This window comes from Coregonus clupeaformis, chromosome 36 (genome assembly GCF_020615455.1).
Source record: "Coregonus clupeaformis isolate EN_2021a chromosome 36, ASM2061545v1, whole genome shotgun sequence".
Lineage (NCBI taxonomy): Eukaryota > Metazoa > Chordata > Actinopteri > Salmoniformes > Salmonidae > Coregonus > Coregonus clupeaformis.
In genome coordinates this window covers 38,306,636-38,329,080 of record NC_059227.1, presented here as the reverse complement: position 1 = coordinate 38,329,080, position 22,445 = coordinate 38,306,636, and the positions used below count along the sequence as shown (strand labels likewise).

General features: G+C 43.1%; 1 protein-coding gene across 1 annotated transcript in view; it reads right to left on the bottom strand.

Annotated features, from left to right (window-relative positions):
• Positions 1 to 22,238, bottom strand: part of LOC121552835 (heparan sulfate glucosamine 3-O-sulfotransferase 5) — a 111,203-nt gene extending 88,965 nt beyond the window's left edge. The window contains exon 1 of the mRNA XM_041865902.2: positions 21,741 to 22,238. The gene's annotated coding sequence lies outside the window, so the exon portion shown is untranslated. The remainder of the gene's footprint in view (positions 1 to 21,740) is intronic.
• Between the last annotated feature and the right edge of the window lie 207 nt (positions 22,239 to 22,445).

Below are 22,445 nucleotides of genomic sequence, written 5' to 3'. Positions count from 1 at the left end.
TGGAGCCCCAGATCGAGGGAGATTATCAGTGGTCTTGTATGTCTTCCATTTCCTAATAATTGCTCCCACAGTTGATTTCTTCAAACCAAGCTGCTTACCTATTGCAGATTCAGTCTTCCCAGCCTGGTGCAGGTCTACAATTTTGTTTCTGGTGTCCTTTGACAGCTCTTTGGTCTTGGCCATAGTGGAGTTTGGAGTGTGACTGTTTGAGGTTGTGGACAGGTGTCTTTTATACTGATAACAAGTTCAAACAGGTGCCATTAATACAGGTAACGAGTGGAGGACAGAGGAGCCTCTTAAAGAAGAAATTACAGGTCTGTGAGAGCCAGAAATCTTGCTTGTTTGTAGGTGACCAAATACTTATTTTCCACCATAATTTGCAAATAAATTCATAAAAAATCCTACAATGTGATTTTCTGGATTTTCTTTTCTCAATTTGTCTGTCATAGTTGACGTGTACCTATGATGAAAATTACAGGCCTCTCTCATCTTTTTAAGTGGGAGAACTTGCACAATTGGTGGCTGACTAAATACTTTTTTTCCCCACTGTATTTGCGCGGGCCACATATTCATCATCATGGATCACAAGCAAAATATGTATATTATCATCAGAGGAAAACAACATCAACAACAACAAAAGCTTTACCTGCCTTTTGACAAATAGCCAGAGGAAATATCATATTTCCCAAATTAATACAGATTAACATGTATTTAGCTTTTAGAAGTCTATCATCTTTCCATGGAAAGGGACAGGGAATTAACTGATCAAACCAGTAAAGACTCGGACACATTGGTAGGAATGTTAAACGTTTGCCAGCTGAGTATAAGAGTAAGAGGCAATGAGGCAGTGATTAGATTAGATGGCGCCGGAGAAGATGGCTGCCGTTTTACAGCCCTCTATCCAATTGTACTATTATGTGTGTTTTTTTGCGTTATTTGTAATTTATTCTGTACATAATGTTTCTGCCATCGTCTCTTATAACCAAAAAGAGCTTATGGATATCAGGACAGCGATTACTCACCTCGTATTGGACTAAGATTTTTTCTTCAACGAGTCGGACGCGAAGGATATCCTACAGACACCCGACAAGGCCCAAATCCCTGTCAATCGCAGGAGAATGAGACGGAGATATCGTGGACGTAGGTCGGGGCGCCTTGTAAGGATCCGACGGCGAGCGAGTAAACTGCCTCTTCCATCAATCCTATTAACCAATGTTCAATCATTTGAAAATAAATTAGATGACCTAATATTACGGTTATCCTACCAACGGGACATTAAAAACTGTAATATCTTATGTTTCACTGAGTCGTGGCTAAACAACGACATGGACAACATACAGCTGACGGGATATACGCTACATCGGCAGGATAGAACGGCTGACTCCGGTAAGACAAGGGGTGGCGGTCTGTGTATATTTGTAAACAACAGCTGGTGCACAAAATCAAATATTAAGGAAGTCTCGAGGTTTTGCTTACCTAAGGTAGAGTATCTTATGATAAGCTGTAGACCACACTATTTACCAAGAGAGTTTTCATCTATATTTTTCATAGCTGTCTATTTACCACCACACACCAATGCTGGCATTGAGCTGTATAAGGCCATAACTAAACAGGAAAATGCTCATCCAGAGGCAGCGCTCCTAGTGGCCGGGGACTTTAATGCAGGGAAACTTAAATCCGTTCTACCTAATTTCTACCAGCATGTTAAATGTGCGACCAGAGGAAAAAAAACTCTAGACCACCTTTACTCCACACACAGAGACGCATACAAAGCTCTCCCTCGCCCTCCATTTGGCAAATCTGACCATAACTCTATCCTCCTGATTCCTGCTTATAAGCAAAAACTAAAGCAGCAAGCACCAGTGACTCGGTTAATAAAAAAGTGGTCAGATGACGCAGATGCTAAGCTACAGGACAGTTTTGCTAGCACAGACTGGAATATGTTCCGGGATTCTTCAGATAGCATTGAGGAGTACACCACATCAGTCACTGGCTTCATCAATAAGTGCATCGACGACGTCGTCCCCACAGTGACCGTACGTACATACCCCAACCAGAAGCCATGGATTACAGGCAACATCCGCACTGAGCTAAAGGGTAGAGCTGTCGCTTTCAAGGAGCGGGACTCTAACCCGGACGCTTATAAGAAATCCCGCTATGCCTTCTGACGAACCATCAAACAGGCAAAGAGTCAATACAGGACTAAGATTGAATCATACTACACCGGCTCTGACGCTCGTCGGATGTGGCAGGGCTTGAAAACTATTACAGCCTACAAAGGGAAGCACAGCTGCGAGCTGTCCAGTGACACAAGCCTACCAGACGACCTAAACCACTTCTATGCTCGCTTCGAGGCAAGCAACACTGAAGCATGCATGAGAGCACCAGCTGTTCCGGATGACTATGTGATCACGCTCTCCATGGCCGATGTGAGTAAGACTTTTAAGCAGGTCAACATTCACAAGGCCGCAGGGCCAGACGGATTACCAGGACATGTACTCCGAGCATGTGCTGACCAACTGGCAAGTGTCTTCACTGACATTTTCAACATGTCCCTGACTGAGTCTGTAATACCAACATGTTTCAAGCAGACAACCATAGTCCCCGTGCCCAAGGACACTAAGATAACCTGCCTAAATGACTACCGACCTGTAGCACTGACGTCTGTAGCCATGAAGTTCTTTGAAAGGCTGGTTATGGCTCACATCAACACCATTATCCCAGAAACCCTAGACCCACTTCAATTTGCATACCGCCCCAACAGATCCACAGATGATGCAATCTCTATTGCACTCCACACTGCCCTTTCCCACCTGGACAAGAGGAACACCTACGTGTGAATGCTATTCATTGAGTACAGCTCAGCGCTCAACACCATAGTGCCCTCAAAGCTCATCACTAAGCTAAGGATCCTGGGACTAAACACCTCCCTCTGCAACTGGATCCTGGACTTCCTGACGGGCCGCCCCCAGGTGGTAAGGGTAGGTAACAACACATCTGCCATGCTGATCCTCAACACGGGGGCCCCTCAGGGGTGTGTGCTCAGTCCCCTTGTACTCCCTGTTCACCCATGACTGCATGGCCAGGCATGACTCCAACACCATCATTATGTTTGCCGACGACACAACAGTGGTAGGCCTGATCACCGACAATGATGAGACAGCCTATAGGGAGGAGGTCAGAGACCTGGCCGTGTGGTGCCAGGATAACAACCTCTCCCTCAACGTGACCAAGACAAAGGAGATGAATGTGGACTGAGCTATGCCCCCTGAGGGGCCCCCGTGTTGAGGATCAGCATGGCAGGACTGAGCACGCCCCCATTCTCATCGACGGGGCTGTAGTGGAACAGGTTGAGAGCTTCAAGTTCCTTGGTGTCCACATCACCTACAAACTATTATGGTCCAAACACACCAAGACAGTCGTGAAGAAGGCACGACAAAGCCTATTCCCCCTCAAGAGATTGAAAAGATTTGGCATGGGTCCTCAGATCCTCAAAAAGTTATACAGCTGCACCATCAAGAGCATCCTGACTGGTTGCATCACCACCTGGTATGGCAACTGCTCGGCCTCCGACCGCAAGCCACTACATGTGCGTACGGCCCAGTACATCACTGGGGCCAAGCTTCCTGCCATCCAGGACTTCTATACCAGGCGGTGTCAGAGGAAGGCCCTCAAAATTGTCAAAGACTCCAGCCACCCTAGTCATAGACTGTTCTCTCTGCTACCACACGGCAAGCGGTATTGGAGCGCCAAGTCTAGGTCCAAAAGGCTTCTCAACAGCTTCTACTCCCAAGCCATAAGACTCCTGAACAGCTAATCATGGCTACCTCAACTAGCTGGTGCCCCCGCACATTGACTCTGCACCGGTACCCCCCTGTATATAGCCTCCCTACTGTTATTTTATTTTACTTCTGATCTTTTTTTCTCAACACGTTTTTGTTGTTGTTGTTTTATTTTACTTTTTTATTAAAAAATAAATGCATTGTTGGTTAAGGGCTGTAAGTAAGCATTTCACGGTAATGTCTACACCTGTTGTATTCGGCACATGTGGCAAATACAATTTGATTTGATTTGATATATTGGCAATCCAGGCAGGGAATATGCTGTATAGAGAGAGATTATATGTTATTACATCTGGTATTACATGGTAACTGAGAGTATGTAGCTAGGTACAAGAAATTCAATCCCCAGAGTTAGCCATGGATTAGTTTCCATATCAGTACATAATAATAATATGCCATTTAGCAGACGCTTTTATCCAAAGCGACTTACAGTCATGCGTGCATACATTTTTGTGTATGGGTGGTCCCGGGGATCGAACCCACTACCCTGGCGTTACAAGTGCCGTGCTCTACCAGCTGAGCTACAGAGGACCAGCTGTGTAATGGGATTGAGGCTGCATATAAGGGAAGCAATGTATCTTCAATTTACTGATGCCTATATGCATGCATACAGTGGGAGCTCATTAATATCAATGTAAAGTATAGCATTCGTCCAGAGATACATAGAGTGATGTGCCAGGTCAGTGGTGTATGCAGGACATAGTTGTAGGCCAGGACACTCATCTATGTACTACATCTACTGATCTAGGCAGTAGCTGGAGCTCCAGAATGGATGACCTCGCTCGTCTCCCCGTCCGTCCTTCTCCATACACCCCTCCCTTACATCCCCCCTCCATCCCCCTTATCTCCATTGTGCCTTGCGATGCAGAGGCTGCACCTAATCATGGAAGATGCTCAGCTGTCCGCTGCTCAATGGAGGTGGCTGTCGGAGACGGAGAGAACCTATGACCTGTAAATGCATTTGTTGACCCTGAGGTCATCAGCTCCGGTGCTCAACGCAAACCGTTATTCTAAAGGCCTTTATTTCTGCTGCCTCAACTAATACATCCCAGCTCATGCATGTATTGTGTTGATATGAACTCAACACTGTATGTGTAAGTAGCAGAGCATAGGTGTAAGTAGTGGAGCAATTGAAAGAACCTAAAGCTTGAATGTGTACTTTTCTTCTACTGTAGTTACACTATCGTGTTCGTTACAGTGTTTTGGTGCATTAGCATTAGGTCAGATTTCTGCTTATAATATAATTAGTACTGTAGATTTAAAAGAAAACCCAGCAAATGTGATGTTATATAAAAACACAATTGTATGCCGCTTAAAGGACAAAATGGGAAGGCTGATGCAGTGTTGTGGAGTAAACAGAGAAAGCAGAAACTCAGCAGAACCACTTTGAAGACTGAAAACTCCAGTCCCTCTGTGTTTCCTTCAACACTTACAATTGAGACCTCTGAGATGTTACACAGCTCAGGAAAAAAAAACATTTGAGAGAGAGAGAGAGAGAGAGAGAGGGGGGAGAGAGAGAGAGAGAGAGAGAGAGAGAGAGAGAGAGAGAGAGAGAGAGAGAGAGAGAGAGAGAGAGAGAGAGAGAGAGAGAGAGAGAGAGAGAGAGAGAGAGAGAGAGAGAGAGAGAGAGAGAGAGAGAGAGAGAGAGAGAGAGAGAGAGAGAGAGAGAGAGAGAGAGAGAGAGAGAGAGAGAGAGAGAGAGAGAGAGAGAGAGAGAGAGAGAGAGAGAGAGAGAGAGAGAGAGAGAGAGAGACTGGATACAACAATGGAACATGCTTACAATGTGTAAAAGCAGAGATGTCAAAACAAAAATGACTCAAAACTGAATTATTTTCAGGGGCTGTAATGTTAGTATAACCTCCTAGGTCACGTAAGCAACAGTAAGCGTAAGAAGCTGTTATGCAGCAGGTAAGGATGTAGCTCTGAGAGGATAAAAACATGTAGGTTACATCCCAGAGGATGTACTGTACCCCACTTCCACCTCATTCTATCTGTGACAACAAATGTAATGATGCATTGTGTGTGCATCTGAGAGAGCAGAGGAGTACAAGAGGTGCACTGAAACAGTTTCAGCAACTGTTACACACTAATATTCCCAAATTGAATACTGCATTTGAGTGTGGTTATTTCCACATCATTAGGAGACACACAAAAAATACAGAGAATAAAGCTAGCCATGAAACAACCCTGCACATTAATACTTTTTACATCTGCATCGCTTGCTGTTTGGGGTTTTAGGCTGGGTTTCTGTATAGCACTTTGTGAAATCTGCTGATGTAAAAAGAGCTTTATAAATTAAATTTGATTGATTGATACTTGAGCACATGCTCAAGGGAGTATTTGTAATTGTGCGATCTGACAGTGAAACGCATTAGGTGAGTCTGTTCTTGTCTGGCGAGGGCACTGCACTCTCAGGCCTGGAGAGGGTTCAGACACAAAACTTTACATTTGGCCGAGTGAGAACATGAGTTTCTGAGCAAAAGTGACAGTTTTTGCTTTCAGGATGATTTTATTATTTCAAAAAGCCGACAGTGTCAGAGTACTTTAAGTCGAGGTCCCTAAAAGTTCTGCTTGAGGGTAATGATCTTATGCTAGTAATATTGTTTGCTGTAGCAAGGCATTTCCATCAAAATCGACCCATGAGCACCAACATGTGAAGTTCATAGGCGCATAACACATTGGGTGTCAAATGAAAGCTAAGAGTCTATATTTTGGGGGAATGAAGGCATATATACATTTTTCAACCATTTTCCATCTTAAAAATTAGGTATAAGTAAAGGCTTTGGTTTCTGGATAAACAGATGGAAAAGGGGTCTTAGAAAATATCTACCAGAAAAAGCCTTAAAAGGTATCAGAAATACACTGAGTGTACAAAACATTAGGAACATTTGCTCCTTCCATGGCATAGACTGACCAGGTAAATCCAGGTGAAAGCTATGATCCCTTATTGATGTCACTTGTTTAATCCACTTCAATCAGTGTAGATGAAGGGGAGGAGACAGGTTAAAGAAGGATTTTTAAGCCTTGAGACAATTGAGGCAAGGATTGTGTATGTGTGCCATTTAGAGGGTGAATGGGCAAGACAAAAGATTTAAGTGCCTTTGAACAGGGTATGGTAGTAGGTGCCAGGCACACCGGTTTGTGTCAAGAACTGCAACGCTGCTGGGTTTTTCACGCTCAAAAGTTTTCTGTGTGTATCAAGAATGGTCCACCACCCAAAGGACATCCTCCCAACTATGGGAAGCATTGGAGTCAACATTGGCCAGCAACCCTGTGGAACGCTTTCAACACCTTGTAGAAGGGATTCTTAATGTTTTGTACACTCAGTGCACATCAAAACACAATAATGTTGACGTAAAGACCCCTACTGTCACGACTTCCTCCGAAGCTGCCTCCTCTCCTGGTTTGGGCAGGCTTCGGCGTTCGTCGTCACCAGCCTTCTAGCCACTGCCGCTCCTCATCTCATCATTCCATTTGTTTTGTCTTGTTTATTCCACACACCTGGTTCAGATCCCCTCATTAGTACTTGTATAAGGGTTCCCTCTACCCCCTTGTCCTTGTGTGTGATTGTTTATTGTGAGGAGAGTGTAGCTCGGTTGAGCTCTGTGTATTTTTGTATTGCCGGGGTATTTTTCCCCGTGTACCTGTTTGGTTCCAGTGCGCCTGTTTTGCACACTGGACTGTTTGACGCATTTCTGCGTAACACTGTATTCCGGAATAAATTCTGTATTCTGTGATTTACCCTCCTGCGCCTGACTCCTTCAAACCACCCATCACACCTACCAACTAATATCAAGACTTATATTTCATTTTGGATAAATTATTTACCTTCTGTAGGTTAAAAAAATATTGCCTCGTGCCTTGTAATGCTGTTACCAAAAAGCCACATATCTTTAAGATATATTCACGTTAATGAAAGGATAATGAAAGTTCACACAAGTAACAAGTAATTAGTGCTGAGGATCGGTTATTTTTCGTTCTTTAAACAAAAGGCACTGAATTGGTGGAACGACCCACTACCTTCTCTTCTTTGTTCTGCAAAACATGTCACTAAAATCTAGGAAACTTGTTTAGTCTATGTTAAACCATGATGCTCCCTAACATAGTTGTTCTAACATAGTTAATGAGATGCCAGTAAGAGTTAGAATTAAGTTGATCTAACAGCTCTTCATACACCTGCCGGGCTTAAGAAAGGGCCTGCAGTCTATTGCATTAACCTAATGTTGAATATCTTATTCAAATACATGCAACAGATTCCATAGTCTATTCAAAACAGCGTCCTCAACAGCATAATTCTCTTCTTCTTATTATCTTCTTATTATTGGTGGCACGGTAGCACTTGAGTCAGGTCTGTCAAACTAAAGGACAATGCTGATGTTCTGACTGACTGTTTTAGGGCTATGACGTGGGCTAGCACTGCAAGTCACTCAGCCTATGTGTCCTACTCCGTGGGCTAATTGATGACTAAAGGAATGCTGTAGCCTCCTAGCTCTTCTATGTGAGACCAATTGAATATTAATATGATTTTGCTGTTTTGACAGCATAAACTTTCCAGTTTCACAGCCTTTATGGCCTCTGACATGTCTCTTATTACCGCCCCTCGGGCTGCTACAGGGTGACCTGAATACGCAATCAGACACAAGATTGTCCTGAGAATGTAATAAAGTTATGAGGAGAGGAGTCTGCCCTCTCAGAGATTCAGGGAGCAAACTGGCTATGAAATTAATACATTTTAGAGGACCTGGTAGACAGATATTCTGAAACCATGTAAACTAGATCCTCGTGTTTGTTATGCTGCCTGCAAAGAAAACACAAATCAATCCCACATAATAATTGATCCACATAAGCACTGCAGACCAAACATGAAGGTTTTGTCATGGTTTAAGTGATCAATGTTCTTACGCATTAGGCAAATATGTTCACATGAATCTAAGCAGCCCTGGGTCAACTTATTTCTCAGAACCACCTTAAATGGGTGGCAGGGTGTTCTATGAGAAGTAAGACGTGCCCAGGAGACATCCAGATCTACCTAAAACCTTCCTTGGTTGGCTCTCTTCCTTTGAATTATTCAGCCTGCCATTAGATGAAAGTAACGCAACCCCAGTCCCACTGCTTATAACACACCCAGACAGGGTGGCCAGCACTGACAATAATATCCCATAGCCCTCTTCCTATTCCCCTACTCTTCCTCCACCTCCTCTCTAAAAACATACAGCAAGTCAGTAGAATCGAGTGATGACGGGCTGAACAGAAGCACTTTGCCTAGTGGTTACACAACTCTGTCCTACACAGCCTCGTTATATTCAATTATTCATGTATATAAAACCCTTAGCCTGACCGGAGGCCCTCGGCATTACATCTACCACTGTGACTGCACATTCCCAACACAACCTACAGTCAACTGGGGGAAATTCCACGCCGTATAAATTTAAAAAGGATGTACTCCCCCATTAATTCCCATAAATTATTATCCTGTCAGTTTCACACCAGTATTTTATTTCACTAGTTTCACCAAATCATTAATATATTTTAGTGAGAGAAACCAATAAAAAATGAGAACTATAAACTTACACAGCCTTAGATCTGCTCTGCTCCATATTTCTTCTCTACTGGTATCAGTGTGAAGGCTATCTGTGTAATTGTGTTTTGCCTGCTGTTCTTCCTTTCTAAGTGCATCTGCTTAGACTTCAATTACAAGGTGCCATCTCTATAAGAAAGGGAGGTAATTGAATACGGTGTGGGTCATCACATTTATTAGTATGACTCATCATTAACACTCTGGCAACAGCGATCGATCCAACGTAAGTGAAAAAACTACTTGAAAACAAGGCTCAACCAGCAACTAAGTGCTCCATCAGATAAATTCCGCCCATAACTCACAGTGGGGAGACTGGAGAGAGAGAGAGAGAGAGAGAGAGAGAGAGAGAGAGAGAGAGAGAGAGAGAGAGAGAGAGAGAGAGAGAGAGAGAGAGAGAGAGAGAGAGAGAGAGAGAGAGAGAGAGAGAGAGAGAGAGAGAGAGAGAGAGAGAGAGAGAGAGAGAGAGAGAGAGAGAGAGAGAGAGAGAGAGAGAGAGAGAGAGAGAGAGAGAGAGAGAGAGAGAGAGAGAGAGAGAGAGAGAGAGAGAGAGAGAGAGAGATTTTTCTCTGTCCGAGGGCTGGTTCAGATTACTCCTCATCAGCATCACTCTCCAGTGGCTCAGCCAGACCAGTCTGACATCAAGCCCTCTACACCCCGTGTCCCTGTCTCTCCATCCATCTCTGTATGTTTCAGGTTGACCTCTCCTGGCCGCCAGTAGCAGTATCTCCAAGATGGAAGATTCCTAGATGTTTCAGTCTGTGGATGCAAACTCAGGGTTGAGGGTTAAATCAGAGCAGACTGTCTGTGTACAGAATATGTATCTCAATACTATTTGATTTGAATCAAGTTGTCAACTCATCCATTTTCATTTGCCTGGATCCATCTAAGAGGCTTGTCTAAGTGTCCCATCGCAGACAATTTCCTGTTGAAAAGTAGCAATATTAAACTCAACATACCCCGGGGCTTGGATCCGATGCCGCTGTATGACTGCCTCCGAAAGACTCTTGCCTTGGCACAATATTGTCAAAGCCAATCTTTTCGCAAGAAATGGCCTCAGCAATCCTAGCTAAGCTGAGAGAACCCAGTGAAGAAACTAGGTCCACGATACACACTATGCTCGCTCTGCCAACACTGTATTTCATGCTTATTGTTTCTGTCCCTGGACGCTGAAGATTTAGAATCTTTAAAATGGTACAGTGCAGTAAAACTTGCAGCACTCCATCCACAAGCCCTGCAGGGGCAAGGCCTGCAGGTGATGCATAGCTCTGTCAAAGACAGTGGTTGCCATGGCAACTCTGAGAGCACCTCTCTATAAAACGGCTAATTGATAGCGGTGAATAGCAGCACAGAATTACACTTTGTGTTGCATTCCGCTGTCAGGCCGACCACATCTGTATCCATGTAACTCTGTGCCCCTGTGTGGCCCAAGTTACAAGAGTACTCTATCACTACATAAAAAATCAGACAGACTTGTCTAGGTGTCCTAAAAATGATCAAATCATCTTTGCCAAGAATGGGATGTTAATTCACTAGCATGAATAAGGTAATATCATCTCAAATCTATATAATAAACACTAAACCAGACATATGACTTGCTGGTATTGTTTTTGATGCCACTTGTAAGGTAACATTACAGTATACAGTGGGGAGAACAAGTATTTGATACACTGCCGATTTTGCAGGTTTTCCTACTTACAAAGCATGTAGAGGTCTGTAATTTTTATCATATGTACACTTCAACTGTGAGAGACGGAATCTAAAACAAAAATCCAGAAAATCACATTGTATGATTTTTAAGTAATCAATTTGCATTTTATTGCATGACATAAGTATTTGATACATCAGAAAAGCAGAACTTCATATTTGGTACAGAAACCTTTGTTTGCAATTACAGAGCTCATACGTTTCCTGTAGGTCTTGACCAGGTTTGCACACACTGCAGCAGGGATTTTGGCCCACTCCTCCATACAGACCTTCTCCAGATCCTTCAGGTTTCGGGGCTGTCGCTGGGCAATACGGACTTTCAGCTCCCTCCAAAGATTTTCTATTGGGTTCAGGTCTGGAGACTGGCTAGGCCACTCCAGGACCTTGAGATGCTTCTTACGGAGCCACTCCTTAGTTGCCCTGGCTGTGTGTTTCGGGTCGTTGTCATGCTGGAAGACCCAGCCACAACCCATCTTCAATGCTCTTACTGAGGGAAGGAGGTTGTTGGCCAAGATCTCGCGATACATGGCCCCATCCATCCTCCCCTCAATACGGTGCAGTCGTCCTGTCCCCTTTGCAGAAAAACATCCCCAAAGAATGATGTTTCAACCTCCATGCTTCACGGTGGGATGGTGTTCTTGGGGTTGTACTCATCCTTCTTCTTCCTCCAAACACGGCGAGTGGAGTTTAGACCAAAAAGCTCTATTTTTGTCTCATCAGACCACATGACCTTCTCCCATTCCTCCTCTGGATCATCCAGATGGTCATTGGCAAACTTCAGACGGGCCTGGACATGCGCTGGCTTGAGCGGGGGGACCTTGTGTGCACTGCAGGATTTTAATCCATGACAGCGTAATGTGTTACTAATGGTTTTCTTTGAGACTGTGGTCCCAGCTCTCTTCAGGTCATTGACCAGGTCCTGCCGTGTAGTTCTGGGCTGATCCCTCACCTTCCTCATGATCATTGATGCCCCACGAGGTGAGATCTTGCATGGAGCCCCAGACCGAGGGTAATTGACCATCATCTTGAACTTCTTCCATTTTCTAATAATTGCGCCAACAGTTGTTGCCTTCTCACCAAGCTGCTTGCCTATTGTCCTGTAGCCCATCCCAGCCTTGTGCAGGTCTACAATTTTATCCCTGATGTCCTTACACAGCTCTCTGGTCTTGGCCATTGTGGAGAGGTTGGAGTCTGTTTGATTGAGTGTGTGGACAGGTGTCTTTTATACAGGTAACGAGTTCAAACAGGTGCAGTTAATACAGGTAATGAGTGGAGAACAGGAGGGCTTCTTAAAGAAAAACTAACAGGTCTGTGAGAGCCATTCTTACTGGTTGGTAGGTGATCAAATACTTATGTCATGCAATAAAATGCAAATTAATTACTTAAAAATCATACAATGTGATTTTCTGGATTTTTGTTTTAGATTTCGTCTCTCACAGTTTAAGTGTACCTATGATAAAAATGACAGACCTCTACATGCTTTGTAAGTAGGAAAACCTGCAAAATCGGCAGTGTATCAAATACTTGTTCTCCCCACTGTATATTAGTTCTCATATGTAAAAATTCCATTAGGCTTTCTTGTGCCTGCATTATTTGACAAGCATGAAACAGTAGAGAACAAGCAGAGTTGAAGAAGAGAAATTAGGTTCCTTTCTCTCTCTCTGTCCTTTTTCCCCTCATTCCTGGCAGCCATGGGTGCCAGGAAGGTGCTTTCTGTGAAATTGATTAACCTGACTCTCATTTAGTTATGCCTGCCATTAGTCAACCCAGGAATCTGGTCAATTAAATCAGATTTCTGTTGAAAATATAACTAGAAAAGATTTTAGCATTTTAGTGTTGTTTATGGTCAAGACTTCAGCAGAAAATGCAAAAAATTTAAAATACGCTGAACCCTGACGAAACTCAACGCGCCACAGAGGAGAAAAAACCCCACCACAACCTCTGTCTGTCTGTCTCTGTGAAGTAATGACTGTGTGCTCTGCAGTCAGACAACAAACAGATGCTGCTCTCATCATTTTTGTCAACAGAGAGGTCAGGCTGGAGAATGATACCCTGGACACAGCCGGAGAGGAAGGCAGATCAGATAAAACTTGATGTTTATCAATTGATTCACAAGCATGAGACAGCATGAAGCTTTGAAGGGGGATTTTAATATATTTTCTACAATTGTTTTCTTTTGCCAGATCAATGCCGGAATGAAACATTTACAACTACATTTTATAAGAGATACTTTATTTATAACAGTTGAATGATCTTGAATGATCTGATCTTGTCTTTGTATTCAGCCAGTGGCCAATATGGTCAGTCAACAGTCAATCACTTGTGTCATAAGAATGAATGCTGTGGAAATGGCGCGCCACAGACACGCAAGGAATGATTGACATGCATAGAGGAGATTATGCCTGTTATTAGGAATGTTGACCTTCTCTCTACAGCCATCTGCATTGGGCCTTCCATGGGACTTAACATACAGTGCAGAACAGTACACACATTCCTCCACTCAAGTCACTCACGGAAGGTCTCATCCCTCACTTTTATTCCTAATAGAAGCACTGCTACAGGTGCGGTATCATGGCTTAGCCTACAACAGAGACTGGGTGGGGGACGATAAGGAATGAGCAGTGAGAGCTTGCAACAGGGAGCGAGGTAGTAGGCATCACTCACAGAAGGAGTCGTCATCATTATTTATGCATTCCAAAGTCATTTACACACAGTACAGAGCACTGGTAGTAAATATGGATCCATGCTAGGGGTAATGCCCTGTGTTTTCATTCAACGGCTTTAAAACCACAAGCACCGCAGACGGAGAGCTATCAATTTCATTGTTCATCCAAACACAAAGGAAAATAGATACAATTCCTGATATACCCTGCAATTGATTCTAAAACCTGTAGCAAAAGCTACTCAACAACATATCACCAATAGTATGGCATGCATTTTTGTATTTCGAATTAAACCGTGCTTATTTCAAATGTGAAATAAAAATGTGTTTTTGAAAGAGAAGCTCAACTGGAAAAAATAAAATAAAAATCAGAAGTACAAACTGTAATCAAATATAAGGTTTCCAGCGGTACACCCGCGTCTAAATTGCATCAGACGAATCCTGAGAATGAAACCCATTTGGCTAATGGATGTGGATTGTGATATTGTTTTCAAAAGCGCTAAAACGCGCCGCTGTCCTTCAGATGTTTCACAGCCAAACCTCCACAAATCATTACTGGGAGGTATAGTAGAGCACCCCTGATCAGACCCAAGAGGAACAGAATGCAAGGGAAGAGCAGATCGGTCTGTGAATAATGATCACAGTCACCTTAGCTATAACTCACCAGCCACAGGTAGATGACTTAGATAGGGTCTGACACATTTTTACGTCATACGCAGCAGCTTTCAACCCTATAGTATAACCCCTATGCCCATCTCTTCTCTTTCTCTTTCATTGCAAGCAAGCAATTCATCCCAGTTGTTGTTCCACAAACACGTCACATCAAATTGGGCGTTGCTGCTAGTTGGTATCTGACAATGGATTATTATAGATCAGGATTGTTTTTTATTGGTTTATCTTGTTTTCTTAATGAGAGTAGGTAGCCTTAAGTTTGTAGTTATTGCTAGAATACTAAATACATTAAATTAGTGCTTCTGCTGCCAAACGTAAATACAATGTAATATACCTAACTTGGGTTTGGGAGATGGAGAAAATGTATTCACTGTAAAGGACACTGTAAACTCTGAGTGACAGGGTACTCTCCATTTCTCTCTCTCTCTCTCTCTCTCTCTCTCTCTCTCTCTCTCTCTCTCTCTCTCTCTCTCTCTCTCTCTCTCTCTCTCTCTCTCTCTTTCTTTCCTGAGAGTTTTACAGTGCTTGGCAAGCTCTCCAGCCAGCCCTGTTGTTTCATCAGCCAGTAGCAGGACGCTCCATTTTATACTTCCAGAAGGTCAACTGAGACTGGCCTGCTTTCAGCTTTCAGCTTCCTGCCTGGGTGCCCTGCTGCAGCCCTACCCAGTGGAATCATTAAGATAAATACAACAATATGGTGCCCTGGCTGCCTCTTGCTGTTTGCCATCATGGCATTTATTATCTCAAATTAGGCCTTCGACAATGCAGCAGCCCTTAGTTCATCCCTGTGGTGTACTGTTGCCCATGTGGGAGTGGATGGAGAGGGGAGAGGGGAAAACACTCATTTACATTTACATTTACATTTACATCATTTAGCAGACGCTCTTATCCAGAGCGACTTACAAATTGGTGCATTCAACTTATGATAGCCAGTGGGACAACCACTTTTCTTCTTTTTTTTATGGGGGGGTGGGGGGTGGGGGGGGTAGAAGGATTACTTTATACTATTCCAGGTATTCCTTAAAGAGGTAGGGTTTCAAGTGTCTCCGGAAGGTGGTCAGTGACTCCGCTGTCCTGGCGTCGTGGGGGAGTTTATTCCACCATTGGTATGCCAGAGCAGATCCATCCGTTATTTACAGTTTCTGCTGTGTTTCTAAAGGAGTAGGATATCAAGCTCTCTAGTGAAGTCTAGTGGTGCCCATGTTGTATGTTCAAGACTGAGCTGGAGAACAAAGAGCCAGATGGCTTAGGGAAGTTATGCAGTTGTCTTTTTACCCATGTTGAACATCCAACAACATGGCGCTGCAATGTGTAGATACTAACGTGGTTTGTATTTGTATTTGTATTTATTGTGGATCCCCAATAGATGCTGTCAAGGCAGCAGCTACTCTTCCTGGGGTCCAGCAAAATTAAGGCAGTTATACATTTTAAAAACATTACAATACATTCATAACAGATTTCACAACATATTAAGTGTGTGCCCTCAGGCATCTACTCTACTACCACATCTATGACACAAAATCCATGTGTACATGTGTGTATAGTGCGTATGTTATCATGTGTTTGTATGCATGTGTCTATGTTTGTGTTGCTTCACAGTCCCCGCCATTCCATAAGGTGTATTTTTATCTGTTTTTAAAATCTAATTTTACTGCTGGCATGAGTTACTTGATGTGGAATAGAGCTCCATGTAGTCATGGCTCTATGTAGTACTGTGCGCCTCCCATAGTCTGTTCTTGACATGGGGACTGTGAAGAGACCTCTGGTGGCATGTCTTGTGGGGTATGCATGGGTGTCCAAGCTGTGTGCCAGTAGTTCAAAGAGACAGCTTGGTGCATTCAACATGTCAATACCTCTCACAAATACAAGTAGTGATGAAGTCAATCTCTCCTCCACTTTGAGCCAGGAGAGATTGACATGCATATTATTCATGTTAGCTCTCTGTGTACATCCGTGCGGTCCTGTCAATTGCAATTTTCCTAAGTCCCTCTTTGTGGCACCTGACCACACTACTGAACAGAAGTTATGTCTCCCGAGTGGCGCAGTGGTCTAAGGCACTGCATCGCAGTGCTAGCTGTGCCACTAGAGATCCTGGTTCGAATCAAGGCTCTGTTGTAGCAGGCCGCGACCGGGAGACCCATTGGGCGGCGCACAATTGGCCCAGGGTAGTGGAGGGAATGGCCGGCAGGAATGTAGCTCAGTTGGTAGAGCATGGCGTTTGCAACGCCAGGGTTGTGGGTTCGATTCCCACGGGGAAGTATGAAAAATATAAAAAAGAATGTATGCACTAACTGTAAGTCGCTCTGGATAAGAGCGTCTGCTAAATGACTAAAATGTTAAGGTGCGACAAAACTAGGGCCTGTAGGACATGCCTTGTTGATAGTGCTGTTAAGAATGCAGAGCAGCACTTTATTATAGACAGACTTCTCCCCACCCTAGCTACTGTTGTATCAATATGTTTTGACGTTGACAGTTTACAATCCAGAGTTACTCCAAGCAATTTAGTCTCCTCAACTTGCTCAATTTCAACATTATTCATTACAAGATTTAGTTGAGGTTTAGGGTTTAGTAAATGATTTGTCCCAAATACAATGCTTTAAGTTTTTGAAATATTTAGGACTAATTTATTCCTTGCCACCCATTCTGAAACTAACTGCAGCTCTTTGTTAAGTGTTGATGTCATTTCAGTTGCTGTGGTAGCTGACGTGTATAGTGTTGAGTCATCCACATACATAGACACACTGGCTTTACTCAAAGCCAGTGGAATGTCGTTAGTAAAGATTGAAAAAAGTAAGGGGCCTAGACAGCTGCCCTGGGGAATTCCTGATTCTACCTGGATTTTGTTGGAGAGGCTTCCATGAAAGAACCCTCTATGTTCTGTTAGACAGGTAACTCTTTATCCACAATATAGCAGGGGGTGTAAAGCCATAACACATATGTTTTTCCAGAATAATGTCAAAAACCGCACTGAAGTCTAACAAATAATACTTGTATCATCAATTTCTCTCAGCCAATCATAAGTAATTTGTGTCAGTGCTGTGCTTGTTGAATGTCCTTCCCTATAAGCGTGCTGAAAGTCTGTTGTCAACTTCTTTACTATAAAATAGCATTGTATCTGGTCAAACACAATTTTTTCCAAAAGTTTACTAAGGGTTGGTAACAGGCTGATTGGTTGGCTATTTGAGCCAGTTCAGGGGGCTTTACTATTCTTAGGTAGGGGAATAACTTTTGCTTCCCTCCAGGCCTGAGGGCACAAATGTTCTAGTAGGCTTAAATTGAAGATATGGCAAATAGGAGTGGCAATATCATCCGAATATCCTCAGTAATTTTCCATTCAAGTTGTCAGACCCCGGTGGCTTGTCATTGTTGATTGACAATAATACTTTTTTCACCTCTTCCACACTTACTTTACGGAATTCTAAATTACAATGTTTGTCTTTCATAATTTGGTCAGATATACTTGGATGTGTAATGTCAGCATTTGTTGCTGGCATGTCATGCCTAAATTTGCTAATCTTGCCAATGAAAAAATAATTAAAGTAGTTGGCAATATCAGTGGGTTTTGTGATGAATGAGCCATCTGATTCAATGAACGATGGAGCGGGGTTTGCCTTTTTGCCAAAAATTTCATTTAAGGTGCTCCAAAGCTTTTTACTATCATTTTTTGTGTCATTTGTCTTTGTTTCATAGTGTAGTTAATTCCGCCATTGCTCATTGTTCAGTATTGGTCGGTGTGGTTTATTTCTTTGTTTCCACAGACTGTTATAGATGAGGTTGGAGACTTAACTAATTGCAAAATACCTATTATAATATAAATGCAGAATAATGAAGACAGGCCAATCTACACTGCAAGAAGCAATTGTAGACAGTAATGAAACTAAATTACAACAGAGACAAAAAGAGATTAAAACAAACACAGATAACAAAGAAGAGCACACACACAGGAAATGAAAGAGAGGGGAGGCATGCAGAGAGTGAGAGAGAGAGAGAGAGAGAGAGAGAGAGATAGAGAGAGAGATAGAGAGAGAGAGAGAGAGAGAGAGAGAGAGAGAGAGAGAGAGAGAGAGAGAGAGAGAGAGAGAGAGAGAGAGAGAGAGAGAGAGAGAGAGAGAGAGAGAGAGACAGACAGACAGACAGACAGACAGACAGACAGACAGACAGACAGACAGACAGACAGACAGGCAGGCAGGCAGGCAGGCAGGCAGGCAGACAGACAGACAGACAGACAGACAGACAGGCAGACAGACAGACAGACAGACAGACAGACAGAGAGCGAGCGAGCGAGAGAGAGAATGTGTTGATGTTATCCATTATTTGGTGGTATTGTTACATTTCAAATCAAAATCAAATCAAATTGTATTTGTCACATGAGCCGAATACAACTTGTGCAGATTTTACTGTGAAATGCTTGCTTACGAGCCCTTCCCAACAATGCAGAGTTTAAAGATCAAAATAAAATACTAACGCAAGAGGAATTAAATTAAAATACACAAGAATGGAGGTACAGTATATACAGGGAGTACCAGTAACAGATCAATGTGCAGAGGTATGAGGTATTTGAGGTAGATATGTACATGAAGGCAGGGTAAAGTGACTAGCCATCAGGATACATAATAATACAAGTAAAATGAAGAACAGAGCAGCAGCAGCAAATGTGTGTGTGTGTGTGTGTGTGTGTGTGTGTGTGTGTGTGTGTGTGTGTGTGTGTGTGTGTGTGTGTGTGTGTGTGTGTGTGTGTGTGTGTGTGTGTGTATGTATGTGTGTTTGTGTATGTATGTGTGTTTGTGTTGTGTTGGTCGGTCTGGTATCACTTTAAACTCATGAATTTCATTGCATAGGAAAAATATGACATGATAGCACATAGCAAGCAAAGGGTACAATACAACCGGCGCTTTCCTGTCAAAATAATGCCTTGGTCTCCATCGTTCAAAACAGAACACAGAGAAACCCCAAGAGTAAACCTGTGAGGGACACATTAAAATACACTAACATTTGTGTTTATAAAGCAAAGACCCTCTTGGATCTACCTATCCAATCACTAGAAGCCCAGACGATACATCTGTTTTAAGATCTGAAAATGTCTGACACGAGAGCTCTATTTGCACATCAGAGTAATCAGGTTCTTTTGATTTTAACTTGCTGGATGAAGGTGAAAACTTTGAGAACAGGTCAAAGAAAATACACTACATGACCAAATGTATGTGGACACCTGCTCGTCGAACATCTCATTCTAAAATCATGGGCATTAATATGGATTTGGTCCCCCCTTTGCTGCAATAACAGCCTCCACTCTTCTGGGAAGGCTTTCCACTAGATGTTGGAACATTGCCGCGGGGACTTCCTTCCATTCAGCAACAAGAGCATTAGTGAAGTCGGGCACTGAGGCCTGGCTTGCAGTTGGTGTTCCAATTCATCCCAAAGGTGTTGGGTTGAGGTCAGGGCTCTGTGCAGGCCAGTCATGTTCTTCCACACTGATCTCGACAAACCATTTCTGTATGGACCTTGCTTTGTGCACGGGGGCATTGTCATGCTGAAACAGGAAAGAGCCTTCCCCAAACTGTTGCCACAAAGTTTGAAGCACAGAATTGTCTAGAATGTCATTGTATGCTGTAGTGTTAAGATTTGCCTTCACTGGAACTAAGGGGCATAGCCTGAACCATGAAAAAAAGCCCCAGACCATTATTCATCATTCAACAAACTTGTTGGCACTATGCATTGGGGAAGATAGCGTTCTCCTACACATATTCGTCTGTCGGACTGCCAGATGGTGAAGCATGATTCATCACTCCAGAGAACGTGTTTCCACTGCTCCAGAGTCCAATGCCGGCAAGCTTTACACCTCTCCAGCCGATGCTTGGCATTGCGGATGGTTATCTTAGGCTTGTGTGCGGCTGCTCGGCCATGGAAACCCATTTCATGAAGCTCCCGACGAACAGTTCTTGTGCTGATGTTGCTTCCAGAGGCAGTTTGGAACTTGGTAGTGAGTGTTGCAACCGAGCACAGACTATTTTTACGCACTATGCGCTTCATCACGTGGTGGTCCCATTCTGTAAGCTTGTGTGGCCTACCACTTCGTGGCTGAGCCGTTTTGCTCCTAGACGTTTCCACTTCACAATAACAGCACTTACAGTTGACCGGGGCAGCTCTAGCAGGGCAGACATTTGACGAACTGACTTGTTGGAAAGGTGATATCCTATGATGTTGCCACGTTGAAAGTCACTGAGCTCTTCAGTAAGGCCATTCTACTGCCAATGTTTGTCTATGGAGATTGTGCTCGATTTTATACACCTGTCAGCAACGGGTGTGGCTGAAATAGCCAAATCTACTAATTTATAATAATAATAATATGCCATTTAGCAGACGCTTTTATCCAAAGCGACTTACAGTCATGCGTGCATACATTTATTTATTTTATTTTTTGTGTATGGGTGGTCCCGGGGATCGAACCCACTACCTTGGCGTTACAAGCGCCGTGCTCTACCAGCTGAGATACAGAGGACCACCCAATTTGAAGGCGTGTCCACATACTTTTGTTTATATAGTGTATTATAGTACATCCTAAAAAGCAATCTCAAAGCTAATGTATCTCAGAAGCTATCTCTATGATTTTTTGTTTTATCATCAACACGTTTTATGAACTGCCTGTGTAATGCATTGAGTGACCTCTATCACTCCCATAGTACTAAATATAGTAAAACTTGCTATAAGATTTCATAAAGCAATTTGCAGCAAATAACAGCATCAATTCATACTGTAGAGGCTGTGCATGTTAAAAATACATAAACTGTAAACAGGTGATAAAGTGTTACAAATTAATTTCGTGGAAATATGTTTGAAATTCTGGAGGTTATTACATGGTTATTAGATGGAGATATAGTATACTATTTATCCAATACACAAGTTAGTATAACTGTGAACTGAAAGGCTGACATAAGGGAAAGCTAGGCATCTAAAACTTTTGTTTGTTTGTTTGTTTATAAATATTATATTATTAAATTATGGGCAAAAATAATTATGCTTAGCAGGTCAATTTCAGCTCTGTCCTGACAGGTGAAAATATGGAGGAAAATGCTAAGGCCTATTATTTCTGTGAACTAAGTTATAGGGACTTTGGGATGAAAATGTAAAATATATCCATTCAGTCTATGCTTCGTTGTAGTTACATGTCTAAATGCCTTACTGACGAATTAGTCGGTAGAAAACAGCCTAGTCAGACACAGCGCAGTGCCGAGTTAGTGGAATGTCCAGAAAAATGTTTTGAACCAACAAAATGTTACTGTACCTGTTCGGCATCCTCCTCGGGACACGGCTATCCTCTCAGCAGCGAAATGCACAAGAACCGGCAAGATGCAGTAGAGGTCAGAAAGCGCCTCCACATAATCTCCTTCCCGCAGGCTAGAGCAGGTGCTTCTCCGTCTCAAGCACCAACACGCTACCGCAAGAGATGTCCCGGACCTAGTAGTCTAGAAAATGTTCTGGTACGCTGTTTTCACATGCTCTCAAACTATTCTAAACAATCATGTGGTTCCACACGGGACGCGCGCACACTGAGACTAGTCTTGGGGATAAGAATACAGGTGTAAATCTGCAAAATTAGTGGGATATTAATGGTGTTGGTGAATCTCAGAGCTGTCCCACGGAAATTTTAGATCTGCATTAAAGTACGTCCTCTCTTCTTCTCTCTGCTTTTAGGGGACCTTGAAAAAACACTGTGCTGTTGGAATTTGCGCGTTCAAGCTTTTGAGTTCCAAATACAATAGGATCGCCCACCACCACATACCTCGACCAGTAGCAGCAGACTTGTGACGGTCGACTGATGTTGAGAGTTGGGCGTGTTTCTTGGAGGAGAAAGGTGGATGCGCAAAAGATATGCAGCTCAGCTCAGACAAGAGAGGTGATGGTAGTGCCATAAGTTTCTTGTGAAGTAGGCTACTGTAACTTCCATGTCCAAATGTCAATCAAATTAACCTACCATAAATAAGAATGT